Consider the following 20,862-nt stretch of genomic DNA (forward strand, 5'->3'; position numbering starts at 1 on the left):
ATTTCCACTCATTTCCACTCTATTCTGAACACCTCATACCTCACAATATTGTTTTTAGGCCAAAAGGTTGCACCGAGGTAGCTGGATGACTATGCTAAGCGACATAAGTGGGCGGCACAAACACGTGGCCCATCTAGGAGTGGCACTGCAGTGGCAGACAGGAAGCCAATCAGCGTTATGGTGACCATTTGCATGTAGCACGAACCCGGGAGATCCGTGCTACATGCATCTGTGTGATTGGCACAGAGCAATGACAGGTCCGTGAGACCCGTCTCTGCTGCTGTGGTAAAAAAAAAAAAAAAACCTGTGTAAAAAAAGAAAAAAATGGCGTGCACCCCCCCAAAAAAGAGCAACCAGCCCCGGGCTTTAGTAACCCAGTGCTGGGTGTGCTTAAATACAGGGGACAAATGATGTTGGGGTCCCCTGTACTTAAGCACAACCAGCATCGGGCTAGTCAGAACCAGCGCTGGTTGCCAAAATACGAGGGACAAATGACGTAGGGGTCCCCCGTATTCTGCGCAACCAGCTCTGGGCTCTGATCCGGTCCTGGTTCTGGAAATACAGGGGACAAAAAATGAGTAGGGTTCCCCTGTATGTTCCAGAACCAGCACTGGACTTTTTCTAGCGGGGGGGCTGATGCCACAGCCAGGGGAGCCCTTTCACCGGGCCCCCCAGCCGCAGCATCAGCCCTGACCGCTAGTCAGCCCAGGCCGGGGATCCATGGAGAGCTGGGGACCCCCCCAATAATGGGGTCACCCTCTCCAGGGCACCCCAGGCCCAGGCTGATAGCCCGGGGCTATCCCCGCCACCCCTGGTGGCGCTGGGTGGCGGGTTGATTGTGTAGTGTGGTGTAAATAAAGAATATCAAACATTGTCTTTACAAGTAGAACTGCAAGTCCCAGCTAGCCTGCCCTGCATGCTGGTACTTGGAGAACCACAAGTACCTGCATGCAGGGCATTAAGGGCCCACTAGTACCTGTAGTTCACCTGTAAAAAAAATGTTTAAAAAAACACAGGACACACACACCGTGACAGTATAAGTTTATTAAACATACATACACACACACACATGTACACATACTCACCTATGTAACCTGTAGCATCGGTCCACTTGTCCGGTAAAGTATCCCTAGGGGACCTGTGAAAAAAAACATACTCACCATCTCCTATGCGAGGTTCTGTCCTCTTCGTTCCAAAGTAGGCATCCCCGGACTTGGCAAAAAAAAAAAACCAAAACGCGATCCACGAACTTAGTACCGTTCTATAGAACGGTACTTCCCGAATGAGAGCTTAGCGGCGGGGTATCACCATGGAAACCCCACTGCTAAGCGTTCATTGGCTGAGAGAGGTCATTTCCCGTCTCTCAGCCAATGAACGGCTCCCTCCATTGTAGTCAATGGTGGGTGCCGCAAGGTTATTAAAGTTTACCCTGCGGTTCCCACCATTGACTACAATGGAGGGAGCCGTTCATTGGCTGAGAGACGGGAAATGACCTCTCTCAGCCAATGAACGCTTAGCAGCGGGGTTTCCATGGTGATACCCCGCCACTAAGCTCTCATTCGGGAAGTACCGTTCTATAGAACGGTACTAAGTTCGTGGATCGCGTTTTCGTTTTTTTTTTTTTGCCAAGTCCGGGGATGCCTACTTTGGAACGAAGAGGACAGAACCTCGCATAGGAGATGGTGAGTATGTTTTTTTTCACAGGTCCCCTATGGATACTTTCCCGGACAAGTGGACCGATGCTACAGGGTTACATAGGTGAGTATGTGTACATGTGTGTGTGTGTGTATGTATGTTTAATAAACTTATACTGTCACGGTGTGTGTGTCCTGTGTTTTTTTTAAACATTTTTTTACAGGTGAACTACAGGTACTAGTGGGCCCTTAATGCCCTGCATGCTGGTACTTGTGGTTCTCCAAGTACCAGCATGCGGGGTAGGCTTGCTGGGACTTGCAGTTCTACTTGTAAAGACAATGTTTGATATTCTTTATTTACACCACACCACACAATCAACCCGCCACCCACCGCCACCAGGGGTGGCGGGGATAGCCCTGGGCTATCAGCCTGGGCCTGGGGTGCCCTGGAGAGGCTGACCCCTTTATTGGGGGGGTCCCCAGCTCTCCATGGATCCCCAGCCTGGGCTGACTAGCGGTCAAGGCTGATGCTGCGGCTTGGGGGGCCCGGTGAAAGGGCTCCCCTGGCTGTGGCATCAGCCCCCCCCGCTAGAAAAAGTCCAGTGCTGGTTCTGGAACATACAGGGGAACCCTATTCATTTTTTTCCCCTGTATTTCCAGAACCAGGACCGTATCAGAGCCCAGAGCTGGTTGCGCAGAATACGGGGGACCCCTACGTTGTTTGTCCCCCGTATTTTGGCAACCAGCTCTGGTTCTGACTAGCCCAATGCTGGTTGTGCTTAAGTACAGGGGACCCCTACGTCGTTTGTCCCCTGTATTTAAGCACACCCAGCACTGGGTCACTAATGCCCGGGGCTGGTTGCTCTTTTTTGGGGGGGGCACGCCATTTTTTTCTTTTTTTACACAGGTTTTTTTTTTTTTTACCACAGCAGCACAGACGGGTCTCACGGACCCGTCATTGCTCTGTGTCAATGACACAGATGCATGTAGCACAGATCTCCTGGTCCGTGCGTGCATCTGTGTCATTGAAATACACAGCAGCACAGACGGGTCTCACTGACCCATCTGTGCTCTGTGTCACTGTCAGTCACATAGATGCATGTAGCACGGATCTCACGAGTCCGTGCTACATGCAAATGAGCACCATAATGCTGATTGGCTGAGAGCCATGACAGATGGCTCTGTCAGCCAATCAGCACTTTGCCCATTAAAGGCAAAGGCATTTTTTAAAAAATGGCCGCTCAAGGCAAAACCTCGAGATCCGACAGCAGATCTCGAGGTTTTGCCTCGGGAGAGGGATCCGGGGCAGACAGGGAGATCCGAGCTTGGGCTTGGATCTCCCCGGATCCCCGAAGTTCGGGTGGGTTCGGTTCTCGGGGAACCGAACCCGCTCATCCCTAATATATATATATATATATATATATATATAATGCATCACATTTTGAATGCAATACATCCTGCCACTTTCCGCATTCATAGCGACATTTATTAACACCGTATAACTTTATAATTCAGACTAATACCGTAAAGGTCAGCGCTTCTAATAACAGCTTTCCTTTGCGATGTAAGAACTTACGCTGCTCAATCTCCCCTCCTCTTGGTATAATAAATTAGGAGTCAAATGTATCAAAAATCTATATAAAATGTATTAAAATAAGCCAAGCAATAAACCATATAAATATCTCAACAAGTATATATTATAATTGCATACATAAAACCGACCAGCATACTGTATGTGACCTATTACACCTTAATGTCATATAACATTCTGTCTGTGGATCCAAACAATGCTCTTCAGCAAATAAATAATAGTTACCGGTTATAGGAAATCCAGGTGGTCAGACCCTCAATGTCCCTCACTATTGCGTTATAATTGCCCATGTGCATACGCAGTACAGAAATGCGTATTTTATGGTAAAAAAAAGTGTCACATTTTTAACTCAACTCAACATGAGGCTTAGAGCCAGCAGACAAGAAAACAGGGGATGTAGTTATTATCCTGACTGCCAGGATACCAGTGCCCAATAATAGCACCCTGACTGCCAGGATACCAGTGCCCAATAATAGCACCCTGACTGCCAGGATACCAGTGCCCGATAATAGCACAATGGCTGCCAGGATACCAGTGCCCGATAATAGCACAATGGCTGCCGTAATGCTGACATTCAGTATTGGGGTTAGTGTTAGACACTAGGGGGAGGGTTAGATTATGCTGTGGGGGTGGGTGGTGGGTTATGTTTAGGCTACAGGGGGAAGGGTTAGGCTTTGAGGGGATGGGTTAGGTTTAGGCTATGGGGGGTGGGTTAGGCACAGGGGCATTTCTAGAGAGGAGGGGGGCTGTGTGCAGTCTCCGACACGGGCCCCCTTTTCTCCGCCTGGCGGCCAGCACCGCACTGAGCTGTGCACAGCCAGCACTGGAGTTTTAAACTCTGGGCACTAGAGTGTGACCAGAGTCTATAGTGTATTCACTGGTCACCGGGAAAATGGCCGCGGCAGCCATTTTCCCTGTACTGCGCATGAGCAGATGATGGTAAATTGCCACCATGGCCATTTTCCAGTCGTTTTACAGCACCGGACAACTGCGCCGATGTGGGACTCCGGAGAGGTAAGTAAGATTATGGGTGCAGGGCGTGCATGCGGGGCCCCCCTGGACCCAGGGGCCCATGTTCCCCACACACCCTGCACCCATCATAGATACGTCCCTGATAAGGCACTAGGGGGAGGGTTAGGTTTAGGCTGTGGGGGGAAGGGTTAGGTTTAGGCTTTGGGGGATGGGTTAGGTTTAGGCTGTGGGGAGAAGGTTAGGGTTAGGCTGTGGGGGGGATGGGTTAGGTTTAGCTAGGGAGGGGAGCATTAGGTTTAGGCACTAGGGGGAGGGTTAGGTTTCTGCTGTGGGGGGGAGGGTTAGGTTTAGGATGTGGGGGGATGGGTTAGTTTTAGGCTGTGGGGGGAGGGTTAGGTTTAGGCTGTGTGGGAGGGTTAGGTTTAGGCTGTGGGGGGAAGGGTTAGGTTTAGGCTGCAGGGGGGAGGGTTAGGTGTAGGCTGCGGGGGGGAGGGTTAGGTGTAAGCTGTGGGGGGCAGGGTTAGGTGTAGGCTATGGGGGGGAGGGTTAGGTGTAGGCTGCGGGGGAAAGGTTAGGTTTAGGCTGTGGGGGGGAGGGTTAGGGTTAGGCTGTGGGGGGAGGTTTGGTTTAGGCTGTGGGGGGGAGGGTTAGGGTTAGGCTGTGGGGGGAGGGTTAGGTTTAGCCTATGGGGGGGTGGGTTAGGTTTAGGCTGTGGGGGATGTGTTAGGTTTAGGCTACAGGGGAGGGTTAGGGTTAGCCACTAGGGGGAGGGTTAAGGTTAGGCACTAGGGTGGAGGGTTAGGTTTAGGCACTAGGGGGAGGGTTAGGTTTAGGCTATGGGGAGGCTTACGGTTAGGCACTATGGGGAGGGTTCGGTTTAGGCTATGGGGGAGGGTTTTGGTTAGGCACTAGGGGGAGGGTTAGGTTTAGGCTGTAGGGGGAGGGTTAGATTTAGGCTGTGTGCTGGAGGGTTAGTTTTAGGCTGTGGGGGGAGGGTTAGATTTAGGCTGTAGGGGGGAGTGTTAGGTTTAGGCACTAGGGGGTGGGTTAGATTTAGGTTTTTGGGTGAGGGTTAGGTTTAGGCTGTGGGGGGGAGGGTTAGGTTTAGGCTGCAGGCGGGAAGGTTAGGGTTAGGCAGCGGGTGAGAGGGTTAGGGTTAGGCTGCGGGCGGGAGGGTTATGTTTAGGCTGTTGGGGGATGGTTAGGTCAGGCTGTGGGGGGGAGGGTTAGGTTTAGGCTGTGGTGGGGAGGATTAGGTTTAGGCTGCAGAGGGGAGGGTTAGGTTTAGGTTGTGGGGGTAGGGTTAGGGTTAGGCACTAGGGGAGGGTTAGGTTTAGGCTGTGGGGGGAGGGTTAGGGTTAGGCACTAGGAGGGAAGGGTTATGTTTAGGATGCGGGGGAGCGAGGGTTTGGGTTTGGATGGGTAGTATACTTACCTCCTTCTGTTGGGATTGTGACCCACTCAGGATGCTGGCGTTGGAATTTTTACCATTGAGATCCTTAGTGGCGGCATCCCATATCCAACCCAAAATCTGAGTTACTGTAACAATTGGATAATAATGTAGTTTTATAAAATGCTCAATAATTACCAGAACAGATTCCACTTAAATGCAACATAATAAATTACCTCAACAATACAAGTTTCTAATTTAGTTTCAAATAGACCAGTTTTATTGCTGCAAATGTCTAAAAATGGGGTTTCTAACCAAATGGTAATTTAAACCTTTAAAATAATATATGCCTATTACAATATATATAATATACGAGTTTTGACTAAAATTTTAGTACAAAATGTGTTTTATTTCTACATTAATGAAGCAGAATATAATAAAAACAATTTGCAAATCATCTTATTATCAGTTGTGGAAATAAACAGAAATAAATAGAAAGTTTTAAGAAATTGGCCAAAGTGTCCCTACCCCTCCCTTTGCTGACAGCTGTGATGTTTAAAAATTAGTTTGAAAGGGCAAAACTTCTCTACTCTGTTTCAGTTCAATGAGTCATCTTTTAAAAAGTCTCAAAACAGAGATGAAACTCGTCAGCCTGGAGCTATTAAGCATGTGTGGTTTTAGTAACAACTAGAAGGAGCACACAACTATGCATGGGCCAAGCGATAAACTAAATATGTAATTAATACTTTCTAAAGATGTACTTATACTTACACATAATTGCTATAGTGGCAACTTCTATTCATAGTTTAGCCTTGAACATCTGCAGGGTACTAGTACTGTATAACCACTATTAGGGGACTAGTTTGTGGCAGTGCATTTATTTCACAATAGGACTTACACATGGCCATATCCCCACATCAGTCGTACATACTCTTCACAAATGAGCAAAGTTCTGACTGGACGGTTGGAGATACAGGACCTATATGTAGTAAGGTGTTTGATCCTACTGGAGGGTCCAGCCACCAGTAAGACAACTAATGCTGGGGCAGCTAAATAATAGGTTTGGGCCTTACTGGGTTGTTGGAGATACAGGACCTCCATGTACTAAGGTGGCTGATCACACTGATTAGTGCTGGACCTACATGTACTGTACTAAGGTGGCTGATCACACTGAAGAGCCCTGGAACTACATGTACTGTACTAAGGTGGCTGATCACACTGGAGAGTCCTGTACCTACATGTACTGTACTAAGGTGGCTGATCACACTGGAGAGTCCTGGACCTACATGTACTGTACTAAGGTGGCTGATCACACTGAAGAGTCCTGGACCTTCATGTACTGTACTAAGGTGGCTGATCACACTGGAGAGTCCAGGACCTACATGTACTGTACTAAGGTGGCTGATCACACTGGAGAGTCCTGGACCTACATGTACTGTACTAAGGTGGCTGATCACACTGAAGAGTCCTGGACCTACATGTACTGTACTAAGGTGGCTGATCACACTGGAGAATCCTGGACCTACATGTACTGTACTAAGGTGGCTGATCACACTGAAGAGTCCTGGACCTACATGTACTGAACTAAGGTGGCTGATCACACTGGAGAGTCCTTGACCTACATGTACTGTACTAAGATGGTTGATCACACTGAAGAGTCCTGGACCTACATGTACTGTACTAAGGTGGCTGATCACACTGGAGAGTCCTGGACCTACATGTACTGTACTAAGGTGGCTGATGACACTGGAGAGTCCTGTACCTACATGTACTGTACTAAGGTGGCTGATCACATTGGAGAGTCTTGGACCTACATGTACTGTACTAAGATGGCTGATCACATTGGAGAGTCTTGGACCTACATGTACTGTACTAAGGTGGCTGATCACATTGGAGAGTCTTGGACCTACATGTATTGTACTAAGGTGGCTGATCACACTGGAGAATCCTGGACCTACATGTACTGTACTAAGGTGGCTGATCACACTGAAGAGTCATGGACCTACATGTACTGTACTAAGGTGGCTGATCACACTGGAGAGTCCTGAACCTACATGTACTGTACTAAGGTGGCTGATCACACTGGAGAGTCCTGGACCTACATGTACTGTACTAAGGTGGCTGATCACATTGGAGAGTCTTGGACCTACATGTACTGTACTAAGGTGGCTGATCACATTGGAGAGTCTTGGACCTACATGTACTGTACTAAGGTGGCTGATCACATTGGAGAGTCTTGGACCTACATGTACTGTACTAAGGTGGCTGATCACACTGAAGAGTCCTGGACCTACATGTACTGTACTAAGGTGGCTGATCACACTGGAGAGTCATGGACCTACATGTACTGTACTAAGGTGGCTGATCACACTGGAGAGTCCTGGACCTACATGTACTGTACTAAGGTGGCTGATCACATTGGAGAGTCTTGGACCTACATGTACTGTACTAAGGTGGCTGATCACATTGGAGAGTCTTGGACCTACATGTATTGTACTAAGGTGGCTGATCACACTGAAGAGTCCTGGACATACATGTACTGTACTAAGGTGGCTGATCACACTGGAGAGTCCTGGACCTACATGTACTGTACTAAGGTGGCTGATGACACTGGAGAGTCCTGGACCTACATGTACTGTACTAAGGTTGCTGATCACATTGGAGAGTCTTGGACCTACATGTACTGTACTAAGGTGGCTGATCACATTGGAGAGTCTTGGACCTACATGTACTGTACTAAGGTGGCTGATCACACTGGAGAGTCCTGGACCTACATGTACTGTACTAAGGTGGCTGTTACAAATTGAAGATACAGCCTCTAGTAAGACAACTGATGCCTGGGCTTACCATTAATATCACTGGAACCCCAGTGATGGCTGTAGATACAGGACCTTTATATACCAAGGTCACTGACCTTAGGTGAGGGTCCAGCCCCAGTGAGATGACTTATGCTGGGGCTGACCACTTATAGAATTGGCCCCCAGTGGGTGTTCAGAGATACAGCCCCATTGGGCCCCAATGGGTGTTCTGAGACACCTTTATGTACTAAGCAGTCCCAACGGAGGGTCCAGCCACCAGTATGATGACATGCTAGGGATGATCACTAATAGGACCGGTCACCCCTGGGTGGATGGGGACACAGGACCTACAGTACATGTACAGTACTAAGGTGGCTGATCCCAGAGGAGGGTCCAGCCTCCAGTCTGATGACTAGTGCCAAGGCTGACCACTAATAGATCCAGGCCCCCTGATACAGGACCTTGGGCCTCATTCAGAGGCGGTCGGAGGATGCAAGCGGTCGCTCAGAAACTGGGTGGCCACTTGCATCCTGACCGCCCACCTCTGTTGCGGTCGTTAGGCTGTGGGTTAACACCCACAGCTCTAACGATCGGGGCTTACGACGAGACCCTAGGGTAGGGTCTCACTTGTCATAAGCCCCGGAGAGCTTCTGGCTCTGTCAGAGCTGGAAGCTCTCCACTGACATCACTAGTGATGTCAGTGGGGCCACCCCCAAATGGTAGGCGTTCCCATGGGAACGCCTCCATTTGGGCTGCCACCCCCCCCGGCCTGCCTTCCAAATGGGGCGAGCTGTCAATCAACATCGACAGCTCGCCCCCTTTGGATCGAGACCCGCTACGACCGGCGCTTTCGGTCGTAGCGGGTCTCACACATGCGCACGACGGCGCTGGTGCCGTCGTGCGCATGCTCTGTGGGGGGCCATGGACCCGGTCCGAGTGCATCGGCGCTAACGACCGGCTCTGAATGACCCCCCTAGTCTCTATATACTAAGGTGGCTGATCCCAGAGGAGGGTCCAGTGTACAGGATAACTCCTGATGAAGCCTATGGAAAATCCACAGCCAGGTACAGGTGAATGAGGGAACCTCACATGATTTGTTATGATGTTAGTAGCTGATGGGTCACTTATACAAATATTTTAGGAAAATAAAAAGAACAGAATACTGTATAAAATACATTGTTTATTTTGTTGCAATTTAAGAATAGAATTTGTTATTCAAATAAAATCATTCCAAAGACAATTTTGTAAAATAGATTAAAGTATATCTATGAGGTTCAATTCTAATTGAGTGTTTTATGGATATATAGAGGCTTCAATTAGAAAAAGGTAACAAAAACAGTTGTTAGAATAATTAATTGAATTATTTATACTATTCAACATTTAAGCTGCGCACACACAACGATTTTGTTACCAACGATTTTATGAACGATTATCTGTCAGATTTTTTAAAGTGTAATGAACGATTTTTTGAACTTCCCTTAATGAAAGTAGTTCAGTTGGTTAGAATGAATGAACTACAAACTACAAACGGGAACGTGCATGAACGATAATCGTTCATCGTTATAACTCAGAAACTGAACGATTTTTTCAACAATCGAACGTTAATGACGTTATAGTTAAATCGTTCAAAAAATCGTTACGTGTGTATGCACCTTAAGTGAAGCATGCAGGAGCCATATTTTGTATATACAGATGTGTCCTTGCCAGTGGTGTCCCTCCCCATGTTGACACCCGGAGCGGCCAGGCGCGCACTAGGAAAAAAAGAGGCGTAGCATCGCGGACAGTGGGCATGGCCTCGCAGCAGGGGGAGTTGCCTCGTGGCCCAAAACCCCATGTGAATCTTTGGTGGGGTCCTGGAGGTGAGGACTACCCCCGGGGACTGCTCTGTGTGCAGTGCTGGCTCCCTGACAGTGACAGGAGCCGAGCGCTGCATGTAATGCTACAGTACAGCCCCTGGCTCCTGTCACTGAGGGGCACTCCCCTTGTGACGCCACAGGTCCTTGCTCATCTAGCCTCAATACAGCGCGAGATGCCAGGTCCTGCGCAACTCTGCTAGTGTCGGGCGTCATTCTGTATATCTGAGTGCGACCGAGACTGTAAACGGAACTTGGCGTGGATAAACTCTGCGGCCACTGCATCGTAGCGCTTTGCACTCTGATTGAGAGACTAAGTCGCACAGAGATATACAAATGTCATATATCAAATTAATCAGCACAGTCTCCTGGTGACAAATTTCTGGCAAAAAAAGGCACAAACAAGACGCCCGGCGGTAGCAGAATCTCACGGGATCAGGCGCGTCTGGAGGGGCTGTTTGGCGTAACTGCAGCAAAGACGAGTGAGGACACATCTGTATAGTAACGTTTTAGTGATGATGGTATTTTAAGCCTTATTTTGTGTTTCTGTAATAAGGAAACAAGCAATAAAAATATAACTCAATTCATAAGCGATAAACCTGTGAGACCTTCGGTGAATGAAATCTGTAGGAAAATATACATTTAGGAACAATTTTTCCATTGAATCTTTTCCTATTTCTTTCTGCTTGCTGGGTAATGGCTGCACAATAGCCGACACCTGCACGTTCCAGGTCTGTACCAACAAATACCCTGGGTGAGGCTAATGCCTTGTGGCATGAATGAGCGCCATGGAAGAATGCTGCAATAATAATGAGGCCCCTTTTTAACATTTAACCTCTCGCCTTCAGATCACAGCGCTGCTTTTCCATTGACCTTTCACCCCGAATAACTCTTGGATCACACGAATGTCAGTGGCAATGAATAACCTTCATGTCAACAAGTTAAAAGTGAAATGTGCGCAGCAGTAAGTTAGTCTCTGGGGTGCGCTAAGATTGACCCCAAGGCGTTCAGCGAAGCCAAGTGACACAGCTTATTAACCTGAACTGTATTCCATGAAGAAACTCATATCGCATGTGCACTCGTAAACCTGAACACCTGCACTGTGCACGGGACCATGCAGCCATCATGTCCTCACATTCTCTACACAGCTATAGCAGCTATTACAGCGTATGGTATAAGCCCTACACACCTCCACCATTGTGTCAGCGGAACCTATATGCAGACATAAAGGGGGAGGTGCATCAAACCTTATAAAGAAGTTACCCCTAGCAACCAATCAGCTTCTAGCTAGCATTTATCTAGTACATGCTATAAAATGATTGGTTGCAATTGGGCAGCTTCTCCATTCTGAAAAAGGTTTGGCATAGGAGCCAAGACAGATGCCAGCAACCGCACTACGATACGGTGACACTGCGGGTGGAGGTGGAATTCTTCTCTGCCCTCTACAAATTGGAATGAGTATGGAACGGCAGGACAAGCTAGTAAAACTGGGACTGTCCCATGGAAACAGGACGGTTTGGGGTTGTGCGCGAGTGGCAGGTGATAGGTACAGGTCTCTCCAGAGTTTAATATTTGATTTTTCTTTTATGTCTCCATGTGAATAACAGTGTTTATTGGCCAAGGAGATGCTACAGTGATGTTCTCAGGGGCGCCGAGAGAGGAGGAGAAGCAGGTACTAATTACCCAGGCCCAAGGGACCCGGTGGGGACCTGAGTCTGGCACACGCTGCTGTGTGCTGGGCTGCACTGGGAGACTGCTCGCAGTAGTCTCTTATGCCTGTGGGGGGAGTGATCAAGCTGATCGCGCCCCCCACTGGTTATGCCCTGGGCTGAGGGGGCTCACTGCACCCCCTCCCCAGCACACAGTGCCACTGCTAATGTTTTCTTTTTATTTACCTAAGAGGGTGTGGCCACGCCTTCCAGGATTAGGTCACGCCTTCCAGGATTAGGCCACGCCCCCTGTTACCCGGTTCCGGAGCAGCTCTTGGCGGGTTTGGATGTTCTCATCTCTTTTATTAATGTGACGTGAAAGTATCTTCATCTGCTCCACTTACTGACCTCTGCGTTAGTTCTGAAGCCCTCTTACACCATTTGTGGCTCTTTGCGAGGTACCCCGGTCTCCTACTCACCCGACCCCCACAATCTCCATCCTTCTGATTGGCAGTAGATTATCCATAAAACGTTACATGCTATATTGTTTTGCTCAGCCAGCCTGGAGACCCTCCATGGGGTGGTACAGTATAACGATGGTATAGAGATCCGAGCCTGCTACATACAATGTACTCAGTAGTCTGGAGATTGCTGGAGATGTCATAGTACTATTGGGACCTTCCTCCATATTTGGTAGGACTCCCCCAGACTTCTTCCCATTTGGGTCAGTTATATGTGCTCAGGGCTAATACTGGGGGGTTCTGCCGCTGGGGGCATCTAGTGTAAAAATACGCTTACTGCCGGCATCTCAGATACACGTGCTGCATCCCAATACGCACAATCTGATTTACATTGTGATCATTGGTCATGGCATTGACCATCTGAGTGAGCCTAAAGCTTTTCAGAATGGCCGCCTCATCCCTGCCCCGAAGCTAGTAAATCTGTCGGAAGACGCAGTCACTGTCCTCAGCCCTGCCACAAAACGAAGGAAACAGACCTCCATTTTGGAAAATGGTCTCCGGCTTCACCCCAGAATGCCTGCAGCCTGTCAATCAGACTGTGGCATCCAGGGCATTGCGAGCGATGTCACAGGATGAGATCTGCGTGCGCCGATCTCAAACCATCGGAGATGGTGACTGACCTCCTGATTTCCCAGGTCTACTTCTGTGCAGTCCTCCGGGATATTCTGCTGCTTGTGTAACTCTGACATAACTCCCTGGCGCCCCTAAGCCCCCTCCTCTCCGCCCCTTCTATACATCCCTCCTCTTACTCGCTTCTCTCCTGGATATATGTATTTCTCTGTGACATGTCATGATGTATATTAATGGGGCTTATTGGCCTCTATTTCCTGCTGACTTATGAGACATTGGGCCTGATTCAGAGATGGACGCTATTCTGATGTTTCCGCAGTTAATTGATGTTTTGCAAGTGCGCATGTGAGAAAAGTCCCGGAGTCCCTAACTGCGCACGCACAAACCCGCGGCCTATGCTGTTGGCAATTGCATACAGAATTGCTAACACCTGAGAAGGGCTTTGTCATTCTTGGGCGTAGATTCAGGGTCAAGATTCAGAGATGACCTAAAGGGCCGTATTACGGGCGTACCTGGGAATGCTGCTGCGTAGGGAACCGCAAATGTCAATGGTACAACCGATGTTGCATCAGTGTTAGTGTGTTTACAATCTCCTTCACAAATGCACAGACCACGCAGCCTGAGAGTGGGCGTCTCACCTCTCGTACCATCCATCACACCGTCCCGCACAATGGCGAGGATGAGATCAGCATTTGCATATTCCCACATCCGCTATTCAGCGAACAGCTGTGAACGCGGCTTTATTACCAGCCATATTTGAATCAGGGGCCTAATTCATAGTACAACTGTGATGGTGGGCAACCAGCGCATGAACAGGATCCGTACAGTGCATGTGCCCATCGATGTCTGTGAGATCTCTCGCAGTGCCCCCCAGCTGCTGTTTGCGGACAGGAAAGTAGCAGCAACAGCCGGCAAAATAACTTGGGGCCATCTTCAGAACGCAGCTTCACTGGCCCCATCTGTTTGAAAACACCGCCATCCCGAATAACCGGAAGGCTACTCAGATGGTCTGATGGATAATAAGGTGGTCTGATGGATGCATCCTCGGATGCAGCAGTGGATCACAGAAGCCGGCGTCTATTTACAAAAGACGCCTCCTGCGTCATTAGCGTATTTTAGCAATGCTGCTGTGTCCAAAGCTGATGCTAAAAGTGTACAAGTCAGAATCAGGCCCAGGTGCCTTATATTGTGCTTTAGCTTATAACTAGCGACACTGCACCTTGTGTATCCTCGCGTTGCGCTGCATTTACTATCTTACTGTTATCGCTTTATAGAAAAAATAGTTATTTTCCTGCTATTTTACTTCCTTCCCTTTTTTCTCAGGTTTATATCTATATAGACAGCAACAAAATAAAACAATAACAATAAAATAAAATAAAAAACTGCTACAAAATTAAAATAATAAAAATAAATAAAGAATAAATCGACACATTTAGGACCGACTTGTGCTGCTGCCGCATCGCGTTCCTGTGCTTCAAATCAGTTGAAGAAACAAACCTAATGAAGAAAGCTCTGGTGTGTCCGGGCCCAAGGGGAACTGTTATTAGGGATTATATAAATATTATTTTGCAGGAAGCAGAGAAAATACAGAGAAAACATCTATGAAAACAGAAATTGTTCTGTGTTTTGTGTCTTGTTTACTGAATGAGCTGAACTCTGACTCTGAAGAGCATGTGTGCTGGCAACTGGATCAGACCTCAGCTGAAATGTTTGTGTTTGACACTGAGTAGCGCGGCTCAGTCACACTCTGGGAGGGGATGTATTTAGCACATAAGGGAACGGTTCCTATGGTAATTAACGCTGATGCACAATCTGGAGCAAGGAGGGTGGCTGATACATTGTAGCAAGGTTTCCTGCCAGATGGGTGTGGCTCTCCGCGGGGCTTCCGATACTTCCACAGGGGACGCCTGAAGATTTTCAATTGATTTCATAGAAGGGAATATTTATGAATTTTAAAGTGACTGTTTTTCATGTGTTGCAAGGAGGAAACACAGATGCAATGCGAGAACATCTGTCTTCTACGTCCCTCCTTAACGCCTTATTCTCCTCATATGTGGATGATTTTGCCTGCTTGGGGATACGCTTTCACTATAATGTTACATTCACCCATTATAAAGACTTGGTCCCGATTAGTACATTTTCTTATCACCACTTATCGGCAATGAGAATTTAGGGATTGCTGGGCCGGATAAAAAAAACCTGCGCACTCTGACAGGAGCCGCCCTGTCATGTGTTAGAAGTAGAGACGTGCGCATGTTTTGGTTTTGGAACTTGATTTTTTTAAACAAATTTATAAAAACAGCTAAAGTCATGTAATTTGGGCCTGTTTTTGTTCCTATAGTTTTATTGACCTCAAAATTAATTTCCAGTAAGTTTCAGTCAATTTTAACCACCTCACAGCTCCACCTTCATCCATATTGGCCAAAGGCTGCAGCGAGCTAACTGTCTAATCTAAGCGACAGAGCAGCGGCACAAACGCATGGCAGTTTAAAAAAAAAGAATGTAGCACATCTAGGAAACATAGTTGCACTGCAGGGGCAGACAGGAGGGCAGTTTAATGTAAAACTATACAATGCTACAGAATGTTTTTTATTAATCAAGAACTAGATCAGAGGCCCAAAGCCAGTACAGGATAATGTAGGTACAGTAATTAATACTATTTAGTAGTGGAAGCCAGTGATTGATTAATTATAGAAACGAAGAAGCACTTATAACTATAAAGAAAACAAAAACAGGACATGGGCCAGGCAAACATGTAGTGTTAAAGCCAGGTAAAGCATGCCTTTGATTGATTTGATTGATTAGTGAATATATAAACAAAGAAGCAGTTCTAACTTTAAAGAAAAGAAAAACTGAGATATGGGCCTGGCAAATATGTAGTGTGGAAGCAAGGTAAAGCATGCCATTAATTGATTTGATTAATTATTGATGATACAAACAGAGAAGCACTTACAGCTAGAAAGTAAAGAAAAACAGATAAATGGGCTTTGCAAACCAGAAGACCGTTAACAATGCCCAGTAAATTACAATGAAAAGAAAAGTGGTGCATGATGTAATTGTCCTTGAGCCTTCCCATCCACCCTTATGTTGTATATTAGAAAGGACAGGCACAATTTAACATACCAAGCACTTCAGCAAAATAGACTTTCACTTTTGTGGCTAAAGTGCTTGGTTTGTGTGGGCCTCACAAAACAAGCTACCAATGAGCTTAAGACGGCTAACAGTATTGTAAATTGTCTCTGCAGTTGTAATATGTCATTATCATCCTTATCCTCACTCTCACCTTCATCAGTATTATTATCATTACACAATATTATCTCATCCCCACTGTGTTAGAAAACTGAGGTATTAGTTAGTCCCACAACAGCCTTGAGGGCTGGTATGCTTGGCTAGCTGCAGCTATGAAGCAGCCTTGAGGGCTGGTAAGTCTCTGACTAGTCGGGGCCTGAGGGTTGTGAGGTAAGATGTGGTATTTGGGCCGTGCAGCAGTCTTGAGGGCTGGTAAGCCTTGGCTTGTTGTGGGCTGTAGGCCATAGGACAAGATGCGGCCTTTGGGCCATGTAGCAGCCTTGGCAGACTGTGGCCAGTGGGCCGTCGAACAAGATGCAGCCTTTGGGCTGTGTAGCAGCCTTGGTAGGCTGTGGTGGTCTGAAGATGGACCTGTGCCACATGGTTGAAACATGCGGTGGTATGCTAGATTGTGTACTTTGGATGCTCAATAGCATCCTGTGCTGGTGGGTTAACAAAAGTGGTGGTACGCTGGATTGCGGCCTGTGCCACCGGGTTGACACAAGCGGTGGTATGCTGAATTGTGTACTTTGGATGCTGGATTGCGGCCTGTGCCACCGGGTTGACATTAGCGGTGGTACGCTGAATTGTGTACTGTGGATGCTGGATTGCGGCCTGTGCCGCCGGGTTGACACAAGCAGCTGGACGCAGAACTGTGTACTCTGCACACTGAGGGCCTGATTCAGACCCGGTCGCAAGCGCTGAGCACTCACAACCGGGTCGATGGTGGCCCACAGTGCATGCGCAACACGGAGCCGGCTCCATCGTGCACATTCGTGAGACCCGGCTAGCGAAGGGCAGCAGGTAGTAGATATGCGGACCGTGCCTCCTGGATGACACAAATGGCAAGTAACAGAAGAAGACAGGAGGACTGGGTACTTGACTGGATTACAGGAAATACCAAAACCAGAAACACGTGAAACGCTATCACCGGCACCGGAGCAGCATTCGTACCAAAAGGAAATAGATGCAGGAGCCAATCCAGAATGATCCCAGAATGAAGGACAGGAGGTAGGAGGAATTTCAGTGAATGCTCAACCGGTGTTCATCTCATTCTGCATTCGCAGTGCGGCAGCTGTGACAGTACCCCCCTTGATGGGGTTAAAGAACTCCTAGACCCTGGTTTGTCAGCAAAGTTCTCAAATAATCTTTTCTTTAGGGTAGGAGCATGCAAAGACCTTTCAGGAATCCAAGAGCACTCCTCCGGGCCATACCCTCTCCAGTGAACAAGAAACTGAAGACATCCTCAAGAAATTCTGGAGTCAAGGATCTTCTCCACAACAAACTCCTGGTGACCCTGGATGAGTACTTGTGGAGGCCTAACTGAATGCCTAGGAGTAAACCTGGAGGAAAGGAAAACCGGTTTCCGGAGAGAGGAATGGAAAGTGTTATTGATCCTGAGAGTCTGAGGTAACTTCAGTCAAAAGGCCGCAGGATTCAATTGGGAAATAATTCTAAAAGGGCCAATGAACTTGGGACCCAACTCTCTCTGGTGCAGGTTAATGTTTCTGGAGGACAGCCAAATCAAGTCTCCCACTTTGAAATGACAGGGCCTACAACGTCTGTCAGCCCAAACTTTGGAACGACCTGCAGCTTGAAGAAGAGAATGTTGCACTTTCTTCCAAACTGACCCTAACCTGGAAACAGATGAAAAAGGAGTTGTGGTTGACATAGTCTCAAAGGAATTACTCCTAGGGTAAAACCCAACATTGTAGAAAAAAGGAGACACTGACGAAGCAGAATGGCAAGAGTTGTTGTATACAAACTCAGCGAATGGCAAAAGAGTAACCCAGTTGTTTTAGCACTTGGAGATGAAGCAATGGAGGTACTGCTCCAGAGACTGATTGGCCCACTCCATCTGTCTGTTGGACTGTGGGTGGTAGCCTGATGACTGACATTAATGCCCAGATCAGTACATTATCTCCTCCAAAACCGAGCAACAAATTAGGTACCACGGTCTGAGACAATGTCTGATGGAAGTCCATGAAGTCTAAAAACATGTTGAATAAAGAGTAAGGCTAATTCTTAAGCTGAGGGCAATTTGCTGAGGGGAACAAAATGTGCCATCTTTGAGAATCGGTCCACAATCATCCAGTTGACCAAACAGTGTGAAGATGATGGCAGATCCACCATGAAATATGAGTCCACTGTTTAAGAGGAGTAGGTAGTGGATATAACAGGCCAGCAGGAGTGGTCCAGAAAGTCTTGTTTCTGGAACAAACATCACATGCCACCACAAACTCATGAACATCACAAAACATGGACTACCACCAAACAGAACGGGAAAGTAGTTCCAGAGTCCTAGCAATTCCTGGATGACCAACAGCTTTGGACGAATGGAAGTTAACCAGGACTGCCTTACGAGATCTCTCCGGGACAAACATCAATCCTGGAGGCACTTCAGGAGGAGCTTCAAACTGGCATTGCCTAAGAGAGTCAACCAAGGTTCTTTTCAAATCTAGATGAATCTGGGAAGCCGGAATGATGGTTTCTTCTCCAATGTTAGGACAATGATTGATGGAAAAGCTACGAGAAAGGGCATCCGCCTTCACATTCTTGGTACCAGGACAAAAGGAGATGACAAAGTTAAAGTGGGTGAAGAACAGGGCCCATCGTGCTTGCCTAGTGTTCAGTCTCTTGGCAGTTTCAATATATAACAGATTTTTATGATCCGTCAGAACTGAGACAACATGGTTAGCCCCCTCTAACCAGTGTCTCCAATCTTCAAATGCCCACTCAATGGCTAGAAGCTCTTGGTTGCCCACATCATAGTTTCTTTCCGCTGAATCAAATTTCCGAGAGAAAAAGGTGCATGGGTGTAATTTGTCATCTTCCAAATATCTCTGAGAAAGGATGGCTCCAACTCTGATCTCAGAAGCATCCACTTAAACCACAAAAGGAAGATCTGGATTGGGATGTCGGAAGACAGGACCCAACACAAAAGCCACCTTGAGGGAGTTGAAAGCGTGAATGGCGTTGGAGGACCAGATAGCAACAATTGCCCCTTTCCTTCTCAAGTCCATTATGGGAGAGATAATTGAGAAGGATTTGACACAGAGAGACGCAGCACAGAGAAACGCAGCACAGAGAGACACAGCATACAGATATGCAGCACAGAGAGACACAGCACAGAGAGGCGCAGCACAGAGAGACACAGCACAGAGAGACACAGCACAGAGAAAAGCAGCCCAGAGAGACACAGCCCAGAGAGACGCAGCACAGAGAGACACAGCACAGAGAGACACAGCCCAGAAAGACGCAGCACAGAGAGACACAGCACAGAGAGACATAGCATGGGGAGGTGCAGCACAGAGAGACACAGCACAGAGTGACACAGCACAGAGAGACACAGCACAGAGAGACACAGCACAGAGATGCAGTATGGGGAGGCGCAGCACAGAGAGACACAGCATGGGGAGGTGCAGCACAGAGAGACACAGCACAGAGAGACACAGCACAGAGAGACTCAGCACAGAGAGACACAGTACAGAGAGACGCAGCAGAGAGAGACACAGCACAGGGAGGTGCAGCACAGAGAGATGCAGCACAGAGAGATGCAGCACAGAGATGCAGCACAGAGAGACACGGCACAGAGAGACGCGGCACAGAGAGACGCGGCACAGAGAGACACAGCATGGGGAGGTGCAGCACAGAGAGATGCAACACAGGGAGATGCAGCACAGAGAGACACAGCACAGGGAGGCGCAGCACAGAGAGATGCAGCACAGAGAGACACAGCACAGGGAGGTGCAGCACAGAGAGACGCAGCACAGCGAGGTGCAGCACAGAGAGACGCAGCACAGACAGACACAGCACAGAGAGATGCAGCACAGAGAGACACAGCACAGGGAGGCGCAGCACAGAGAGATGCAGCACAGTGAGACGCAACACAGGGAGGTGCAGCCAAGAGAGATGCAGCACAGGGAGGCGCAGCACAGAGAGACGCAGCACAGGGAGGTGCAGCCCAGAGAGACGCAGCACAGAGAGACACAGCACAGGGAGGCACAGCACAGAGAGACACAGCACAGAGAGACGCAGCACAGAGAGACACAGCACAGGGAGGTGCAGCCCAGAGAGACGCAGCACAGAAAGACACAGCACAGAGAGACACAGCACAGAGAGACACAGCACAGAGAGACACAGCACAGGGAGGTGCAGCCCAGAGAGATGCAGCACAGAGAGACACAGCACAGGGAGGCACAGCACAGAGAGACACAGCACAGAGAGACACAGCACAGAGAGACGCAGCACAGAGAGACGCAGCACAGACAGATACAGCACAGAGAGACACAGCACAGAGAGACGCATCACAGAGAGACGCAGCACAGAGAGACACAGCACAGGGAGGTGCAGCACAGAGAGATGCAGCACAGAGAGATGCAGCACAGAGATGCAGCACAGAGAGACACAGCACAGAGGGACGCAGCACAGAGAGACGCAGCACAGGGAGGCACAGCACAGGGAGGCACAGCACAGAGAGACACAGCACAGAGAGACACAGCACAGGGAGGTGCAGCCCAGAGTGACACAGCACAGAGAGATGCAGCACAGAGAGACGCAGCACAGAGAAAAGCAGCCCAGAGAGATGCAGCACAG

Source organism: Taudactylus pleione, unplaced genomic scaffold, assembly GCF_031769625.1.
Source record: "Taudactylus pleione unplaced genomic scaffold, aTauple2 ptg001444l, whole genome shotgun sequence".
Classification (NCBI taxonomy): domain Eukaryota; kingdom Metazoa; phylum Chordata; class Amphibia; order Anura; family Myobatrachidae; genus Taudactylus; species Taudactylus pleione.